Below are 9,747 nucleotides of genomic sequence, written 5' to 3' on the forward strand. Positions count from 1 at the left end.
ATCACATAGCAAAATAGCTCACAAATTGAGCATTCTGATAAGGACCACCAGCCACCCTCTCCAAGAAAGGTCCAGCTGCCCAGAGATCTAATGCTATGAGTTGCTAAAACATCTTGGCTAAAAGCAGATGTTTACAGGAAATGTAAGATCTTAATAGCTAAAGTATTATATGCCAGCTCCCCCTAATAGCAGTGAGATTCTGCATTTTCATTTGGAATTAAGGAAATAAATGTCTTTGAAATCTAACATTATGCCAGATCCTGTATCACACGGCCATGTAATTGGCATCCTTGATTTAGCAATATTATGCTCAGAAAGGGAGGCATCCATCTTTTCAGTATACTTTTGTAGCCAATTTAAAAGTGGAGAACTGAACTGAAGAGCCTCTTAGAGAGGAAACTAAGAGGGAACAGGACTTATCACTGTGATTATGCTGTTTTACCAAGCTGCAAACTTGCCAAATGGAATCTGCAAATTAGAACTGAAGCCCCAGCTCCAAATGGATTGCAGTCTGTACCTCCCAAGAGACGAAACTAACATGATATTGTTATCATTACAGAGGCACACTATCCTGAAATAATACTATCTTATTTTCCACTCGATATAATTTAAACTAACCTAACTCACTGAAAAGAACTTGAAATATTATGTTTTCGATAAAGTTCATTAATATATGACTAAAGAAGCCATTAAAATGTTATCTAAGTCTCCCTGCATCTCTCCTATGACCTAGCTCTAGCCAGTCAGAAATCAGAGAGGTTTTTGTCCATGGTGGGTGTTAGAGTAGATTAAGAACAGAGGCTTGGGGGTTAGAATGCCTAGGTTCCAATCTGGTAAGTGCCACATATGGCTACTGGAAACTTGAAATATGACAGATAATTGAGGATCTGATTTTAAATACTTCCTTTTAAAATTTCATAGTTTTATATGGCAAGTGGCGACCTTGTGGAAAGCACAGCCCTAGACCCTTTATTCACTAGCTAAAGGTCTTTGAGAATGAACTTTTTCTGAACTTGAGTTTCCTCACCCCAAAAATGGAGATAAAAATGCTCCCTTACAGAGTTGTTGAGGGGAGGAAAGAAAGTAGACCCTGCAAAGCCCTTAGCACCCTATGAGGACTGGGGTTATTCTCCTGCAAAGTCTTTTCACTGGTCCCTTCTCTTCATTCCCACAGTGGTTGCCACCTTTATAGGGCTCTTGCCCTTCAACTCATCTCACTCCCTCCAGTGACATCCACCACCAACCCTCCCAGCAAAATCTAACCAGTAAGTGTTTCTAAAATATAGTTCTTAGTATATCAACCCTCTGTTCAAAATCTTACAGACCCCACAGGCTCAGTGGTTAAGTGCCTCTGGGTTAAATCCCTGGAGAAAGAGAGAGAGAGAGAGAGAGAGAGAGAGAGAGAGAGAGAGAGAGAGAGAGAAAGGGAGAGAAAGGGAAAGAGAGAGAGAGGGAGGGAGGGAGGGAGAAAGAAATCTTACAGATCCCTATGACCTTCAGTGGGATATGTAGTCTGGCTGTCAAGTCCAAGGTAATCTGATCTCCAAGCTGATATCTCATGCTACTTTCCTCTACTTCCCAGAAACAACCCACAAAGCCAACCAGGTGGAGCAACCAGCCCTTCCCCATGATGATGAGTACATCAGAAAGAAACAGAAAGAGTTCCCATGGTCAAAGCTAGAACAAATAGAGCACATAAATAAAGTAGTACTGGGTTATAGTCCAGAGGAAAAAAATAAGTATCCATGAAACCATAGTAATATAAAAAATGATTGACTAAACAAAAAAAATAATAATGAGAAGGAAATTTCTGTGCAGAGGAAATTACAAATGATATATGTAAATAACTGTACCCTAAAGTAGAAAAAGCCTAACTCCCCACTCACTCAGTGTGTGCCACACGCAGTAACTCCATTCCACAGAGCTAAGTGTAAAAGGCACAGGGCAGAGGGAAGGGAAGCAGCTTCACAATGGAAAAACCTGATGAACAAAACCTTGGACAATTCATCAGGGTTAGCATCAACATGGATGCTAATGGAGTGTCCCCTTAAGAGAATGTGATGAGAATAGTGCTTTATGCTTTGTGATCTTGCTTCCCAAAACCCATAACCTCAGAGCAGTGGTGACAAAAACATCAGATTCTGATTCAGTGGCATCCTCTAAAATGCCCAATCAGCATCATCAAGCACAGTCAAGGACATGGAAAAATAAATAATTAAAAAGAAAGTCTGAGTAACTGTCACACTAAAAGAATCCTCAAGGGGCACAGGCACTAAATGCAACGTGACATCCTAAGGGAATCCTGGAACAGAAATAGGACACTAGGTAAAAACTAAGGAAATCTGAATAAAATATGTACTTTCATAATATTTATCCATGCTAAACCCAAGGCCAACATCATTCTATATGGAGAAAAAATGGAAGCATTCCCTCTAAAAACTGGAACAAGACAGGGATGCCCTCTTTAACCACGTTTATTCAACATAGTCCTTGACACTGTAGCCAGAGAAATTAGACAAAATAAATTAAAGGGATATGGAAGGAAAAGAAGAACTCAAACTATCATTTTTGCTGACAACATGATTCTATAGTTAGAGGACCCAAAAAACTTCACCAGAAAACTTCTAGAATTAATAAATAAATTCAAAAAAGTAGCAGAATATAAAACCAATACCCATAAATCAAATGCATTTCTGTATATGAGTGATGAATACTTTGAAAGAGAAATTAGGAAAACTACCCCACTCATAATAGCCTCAAGAAAAACAAAATACTTGGGAATCAACTTAACAGAAGAAGAGGTGAAAGACCTTTACAATGAAAACTATAGAACACTAAAGAAAGAAATTGAAGAAGACCTGAAAAGATGGAAAGATCTCTCATGCTCTTGGATAGGTAAAATTAATATTGTCAAAATGGCCACACTATCCAAAGCGCTATACAGATTCAATGCCATTCCAATTAAAATCCCAACATCATTCCTTATAGAAAGAGAAAAATCAATCATGAAATTCATTTGGAAAAATAAGAGACCCAGAATAGTCAAAGCAATCCTTAGCAAGAAGAGTGAAACAGGAGGCACCTCAATACCAGACCTAAATCTATACTACAAAGCTATAGTAACAAAAAGAGCATGGTATTGGCACCAAAATAGACATGTAGACCAATGGTACATGATAGAAGATACAGAGACAAACCCACATAAATACAGTTATCTCATACTAGACAAAAGAGCCGAAAACATGGAGAAAAATTAATATCTTCAATAAAAGGTGCTAGAAGAACTGAAAAATCATACGCAGCCAAATGAAACTAAACCTCTTTCTCTCACCATGCACAAAACTCAACTCAAAGTGGATCAAGGACCTAAGAACTAGACCACAGATGCTGGGTCTAATAGAAGAAAAAGTAGGCCCAAATCTTCATATCAGATTAGGCCCTGACTTCCTTATCAAGACTCCTAAAGCACAAGAAATAAAATCAAAAATTAATAAATGGGATGGATTCAAACTAAAATGCTTCTTCTCAACAAAAGAAACAATCAATGAGGTGAAGAGAGAGCCTACATTTTGGGAGCAAATTTTTGCCACATGCACATCAAATAGAGCACTCAACTCCAGAATATATAAAGAAATCAAAAAACTTAACACCAAAAAACAAACAACCCAATCAATAAATGGGCTAAGGAGCGGAACAGACACTTCTTGTAAGAAGATATACAATCAATAAACAAATATATGAAAAAAAATGCTCAACATCTCTAATAATTAGAGAAATGCAAATCAAAACTACTCTATGATTTCTCCTCATTCCAGTCACAATGGCAGCTATTAAGAATACAAACAACAATAAGTGTTGGTGAGGATGTAGGGAAAGGGCACACTTATACATTGCTGGTGGGACTGCAAATTGGAGCAACCAATCTGGAAAGCAGTATGGAGATTCCTTAGAAAAGTTGGAATGAAACCACCATTTGACCCAGCTATCCCACTCCTCGATCTATACTCAAAGGACTTAAAATCAGCATACTATAGTAACACAGTCACATCAATGTTTATAGCAGCTGAATTCACAATAGATAAACTTTGGAAGCAAACTAGATATGCTTCAATAGGTGAGTGGATAAAGAAACTGTGATATATATATATATATGATATATATATATATATATATGTGTGTGTGTGTGTGTGTGTGTGTGTACACACACACACACATACATACAATGGAATATTACTCAGCATTATAAGAGAATAAAATTATGGCATTTGCAGGTAAATAGATGTAATTGGAGAATATCATGCTAAGTGAAGTAAGCCAATCCCAAAAAAACAAAAAACAAATGTTCTCTCTGATCAGTAGATGCTGATCCATAATAGGAGTGGGGGCATGGAAAAAATGGAGGAAATTTGATTGGGCAAAGGGGAGGGAAGGGAGGAGAGAGGGTATGGGTGCAGGAAAGATGGTGGAATGAGGTGGACATCATTACCATAGGTACATGTATGACTGAACATATGGTGCAACGCTATATCGTGTACACTCAGAGAAATGAAAAGTTGTGCTGCAATGTGTACAATGAATCAAAATGCATTCTGATGTCATATATACCTAATTGAAATACATAAATAAATTTTTTTAAAAAAATAATAATAGTTTGTCCCTATTTGATCATTCCTTGAAACAAATGTACCACAATAACATGTGCTTCAAACCATGGAAACTGGTATGGGGTACCTAGGAACTCTCTACACTACCTTTTCAACTTTTCTGTAAGTCTAAAATTAAGTTTATTTTTCAAAAAGTTAAGAAAAAAATAGCTCCTACTTTCCACATTCAAACTCACAGGGGGATCTTATTTGGAAGAGATTTCCTTTTCCTGTGCAGTTTACATGCTGTAATTCTAATTTTATCTAGAAGGTGCAAAATACAGATTTCAAAATCATTCCCACATAAATATTTCAGTCTATGATTAGTGCCAAAACAGAATAAATTAGACCTGTTGCAGATTAAGCAGTTATTCTGAGCAGAATTCCCTATAAGAAAAACAACACTTGGAAGAAAGGAAACATCAGTCAATGAAATCCTACAAGATATAACTCACGCATCAATACCATAGACAACCCTGTCTTCTTTATTTGGCTTCTGGATGAATACAAATAATGATGGTGTCACTCACTGTTCTTTGAAAATTGATTCTCCTTCTCTGTCAGTAAAATTCTGAAGGGAAGAATACATCCAGCTTCAAACCCACACTGTTATATTATTCAACTTTCCATTACTGCAACAAATACCTGAGACAATCAGGTTATAAAGAGGAACTGTTTACTTGGCTTACAGTTTTGGAGGTTCCGGTCCATCTCCAATTGGCCCTGTTAATTTGTGGACTGGGCATAGCAGCATATCATGGCAGGGAACACATGACAGAGCAAAGCTGCTCTTCTCATGGCTGGAATGTGAAAGAAAGGATAAAAAGCAAGTAGGACCCCTAATATACTTCAGGGACTCAACCTCAATGACGAGAGTTTTCCATAGTAGGCCCCCAACTCTAAAAGGTTCCCCTACCTCACAGTAGCATCATCTTGGAGACCAACCCATCAAGGGCCTTTAGGGACCATTCAAACTCTAAAATATAGCAATAACTTAGTAACATCTGCTCAGCACAAGCATGTCTGCAGATTTCTCTGCACAGTGCCGGAGAAGGGCACAGGACCTGCTATACAAAGAAAATATGTGACTCCGCTCCTCTCTCTCCAGCCATATTAAACATCATCTCTCTATTGCATGAAGAGGCTAAATTCTCAAAACATACTCCTCTCAGCTTTTATGTCACTTAATAAAATTGTCACCAAGTGACTCACTGTGTAATTATTCATGGACTGCCTATTTCCCTTACAAACTAACAGTCTTGTGAAGGCTGTGTTTATTGTATTCACTGCTGTTCTCAGCATTCTGTGAACCTAAGTCTGGCACATGGCAGGTGCTCAGTAGATACTCATTGAGTAAAACCAATCATGCATCATAGGTTAGCTCAAGTCCATAGATAACACCAGATAATTTCAAGGGCATGAATTTCTTCCAGTATTTCACTTAATGTATATGCTGTGAGTAACATCAACATCTTGCCTTTGGCTCATTAGTTTTATTTGTGCTAAGTCAATATTGCAAGTTCAGACAACCCAGTAATGGAAAACAGGAGTGATTAGCATTATCTTCACGTCCAAAGTGTCAGAGAAAAAATATACAAAGTGAAGAGTTACACTTCCAACTGCATTATTAATTTCTATTAAGAAACTTACTTGTCTGGAGGCTAACTTCTCCTGTGCCTAGGTTAATTATTTTAGCCTATGTTATTGCAAGTCTATGCTAATTCACATAGCTGTTTAAACCATGATCTTATGAGTATCTACCTTCCAAGTACCACTAGACACAAACTAGAGAGTTTGTCATTTATAAAGGACTCTTGGAATCAATATGTGTCTTGGTAAGAATATATAACCAAGACTCAGAAGACTTCACTCTCACCCTGGCTCAGCCCCTATGATTTATCTGCAACTTTTACTTAAAATACTTTTAAAAGATACTCTTCAAGAATTAGAGTTACAGTGAAGTCATTTAAGGCAGCTGTAGCTACATCTATAAATTTAGATAATTAGATCAAATGTAGAATAAATATATGCAACCACAATCCTGCCTTCTGAAAATCCCATGAAATAACACAAAAGTTACTAGAAAATAAAATACATTTGCAGCATTGCTGTGGTGCTTGGTTATTATTGCTGGAAAAAAAATTTCTGCATTCTAAACTTCAGGTGAGCCACAAATTCTAGAATTCCTTAAGTATGGAAAGCCTGTGGGAACAAATCTAAAGACAACCAAACCAAGAAAAGGCACAAATACAATATGCAAGACAACCAGCAAAGATGTATATGTAGCTCAGAAGAAGTTTAAATCCAGAGGTAACTGACATAGGAGGCACTTACAGAAGATAGTTAAGAGAGATGGGATCAGGGTAGCAAATAGGTGCTCTGGTATTTTATTCTGCATAGTTAGATATGTCTTAGATAAACCAAGAGTTATTTTTGCATGTAAATAACACTGAAATAAACATATAAAAAGAATTGAAGATTGGCTTGTTTCACATCAAACTTTCTAGAGTCACAAGAAAAACAGAAGCAAAATTTCCAGCATCTAATTCCAGAAGCCTGTCCTGGTATTTCCCTGATTCGACATCTCCAAATGAAACAGTGATGAGGTTAGTATTTTTTCTGGAAGGTTACAGAATATCACAATCTATGCACCATATATGAACTCTTCATTCCCTGGATTCAACATAAATCTCTGTTGTTCCTTTATACAATTAAACATCCCGTTTATAAGCTAGAAAGAATAATGCGCACACTTGCCCTTCTTGCACTGAGGTTAGCTCATGTCAATAGGGTCACAGTAGTTTTCCAAGAAGAGACCTGGAATAGGCTTGGATCTTGAAAATCTGTGCATTGAGGGATTGGTCCCCAGGTTGATGCTATTGGGATGTGATGAAAACTTTAAAAGATGGGGTTTACTGGAGGTCTTTTGGTCATTGGTGTACTCTTAAAGGTGAGACCCCAGTCTCCTCTTCTTCCTTCCTCTTTCTTTTGCTTCCTGGCAATAAGGCAAGTGATTTTTCTCCACCATGTGCCCCTATCATGTGCTGCTTCATCACAAACAAAAAAGCAATGGGGTCAACCAATCATGGACTGAAACCTCCAAAACTGTGAGCCCAAATAAACCTTTTCTCTTTATAAGTTACTTTCCTCAGGTATTTTTACAGTAATGGAAAACTGAATAACACAGACAGCAAAACATTAAAACATTTCTTCCTCTCCCTTCCCTTTCAGGGCGCTATTTTTCTAAAGGCTGGCCACATTCAGCTCAGGCAAGCTTCATTTCAATTAGCTTCTTGCTTACTGACCTGATTTCAAGTCATCCCATTCTGTCGTTTCCAGATAGCATAGCTAAGGGACATCAAAAAGAAAGATTAGAAAAAGAAAAAAGGCTGGTATATGGGACTGCAGTTGTGGCTCAGCAGTAGAGCGCCCACCTAGCACTTGTGAGGCACTGGGTTCGATCCTTAGTACCACATATAAATGAATAAAATAAAGGTATTGTGTCCACCTACAACTAAAAGAATATTTTTTAAAAGCTGGTATATAATTATAGAAGTAAAAACTACAGAAAAGGTCAGAGTCAGTAGTGCAAAGCATGGATTTATCAACTGAATATCAAAAGGTCACTTTTCCTAATCTAAGTTCACCAGAACATTATATATTTCTTGCCAACTACTGAACTGTTTCAAATTCACACTCTGAAATAGGCTGCACATAAACTGTCACCCGGAAGTCTTTAGTTTTCTGTTAAAGGGTAAGAAAATCATACGTTAAACCTGGGACAATGCGTAGCTTGTCCTCTTTTGCCTTTGCCTTGTGACTGGGGCTATATTTCAACAACATGGCTAAGCTCCTAGGCAATCAAAAATAAAAGGCAGGATTATGAATATAAAACATGTCTCCAGGCTGCAGTGACAGACCAGGGAGACAGCAGGAAATGAGGCTGAGGCACTGGTATCTGAGAGCGAGGACAGCAGAAGCAGAAAATGCAGGGAGGAGGGATTTCCAGCCCTGAGAAGGACAGAGAGACTATTCCATCTTCACCAGCTTACAATTAGAGGGGAGGGCTTGAAGCTTCCAAATAAAACCCTCACTCTACAATACCGCACTCTCAGATCGACACAGGTTACACAGGGATGAGGGTCTGGACTCATCCTTTGAGATCAAAACATCCCCTTTTCCAGTAAAATTTAGGAACCAATTTAACCCCGCATTAATTGGATCAAAAGGCCTGCAGCTCCATTAAAAAAAAAAGATATCATGTTTCTCCAAATAAATTAAAAACGATGAGCTCAGGGATGATGTTTCCCTATGGAGCACTTACCAAATACCCCGGGTCACTGGGTGTGTACATGCATATGTGTATACGCACGTGTGTTTATATGTAAAGTATATGCAACCAAAAAATAATTATTGACTCTCTGCTTTACTCTGTGACCTACATAAACTTATCTTTCTTAGCTAAAGGTAAGAAGGAGGAACAAAACTCAGAAAGTGTCTTCTGCAATTACCTAACCCCTGATAACCTCAACAAGGCACCAGAAGCATGACTTTCATGGGGTTTTTTCCCCCCACTCCATGTTTCCTTAATAGCAACATCACCAATAAGTTGAATAGGAAGACAGAGACACCTCTGTGATTGGTCACCTTGAGTGGAGTCAGTAGGTCAGAGAAGCAATCAGTAGACTTCCAGGGCAGGAAGACAACAGTCTCAGTACCACCCCTGGGTTTATGACTGGAGCCATCTCCCTCAGGAGCTCATGCTTGGTTTTGCATTAGCGACTCCAGACCTTTGTCATTCAACCAAGAATGGCTCCCTATACAATCAGGATTCCTCTGCTAACAGGGCAACAAACAGCAGAGCATACCCAGTGATAGACACCTTAATTCCCCTCAGTCACATCCCTACTATGTCCTTGTCCCCATCTCATCAGCTCTTGCATCTGGTTCTATTCTGTATCTTTCTCTTCTTGTTGTCTTGCTTCTCTATTCTGCATGTCTGATTAAAATTCTGGCTCTTGAATTTACTAATCTTGTGTCTGCTAACACTTCCACCATCTCACTTTGACTCCTACTCTCCTACAAATGAGCCCCACTCTAGGCT

This window comes from Callospermophilus lateralis, chromosome 20, assembly GCF_048772815.1.
Source record: "Callospermophilus lateralis isolate mCalLat2 chromosome 20, mCalLat2.hap1, whole genome shotgun sequence".
NCBI classification, from domain to species: Eukaryota; Metazoa; Chordata; class Mammalia; order Rodentia; family Sciuridae; genus Callospermophilus; species Callospermophilus lateralis.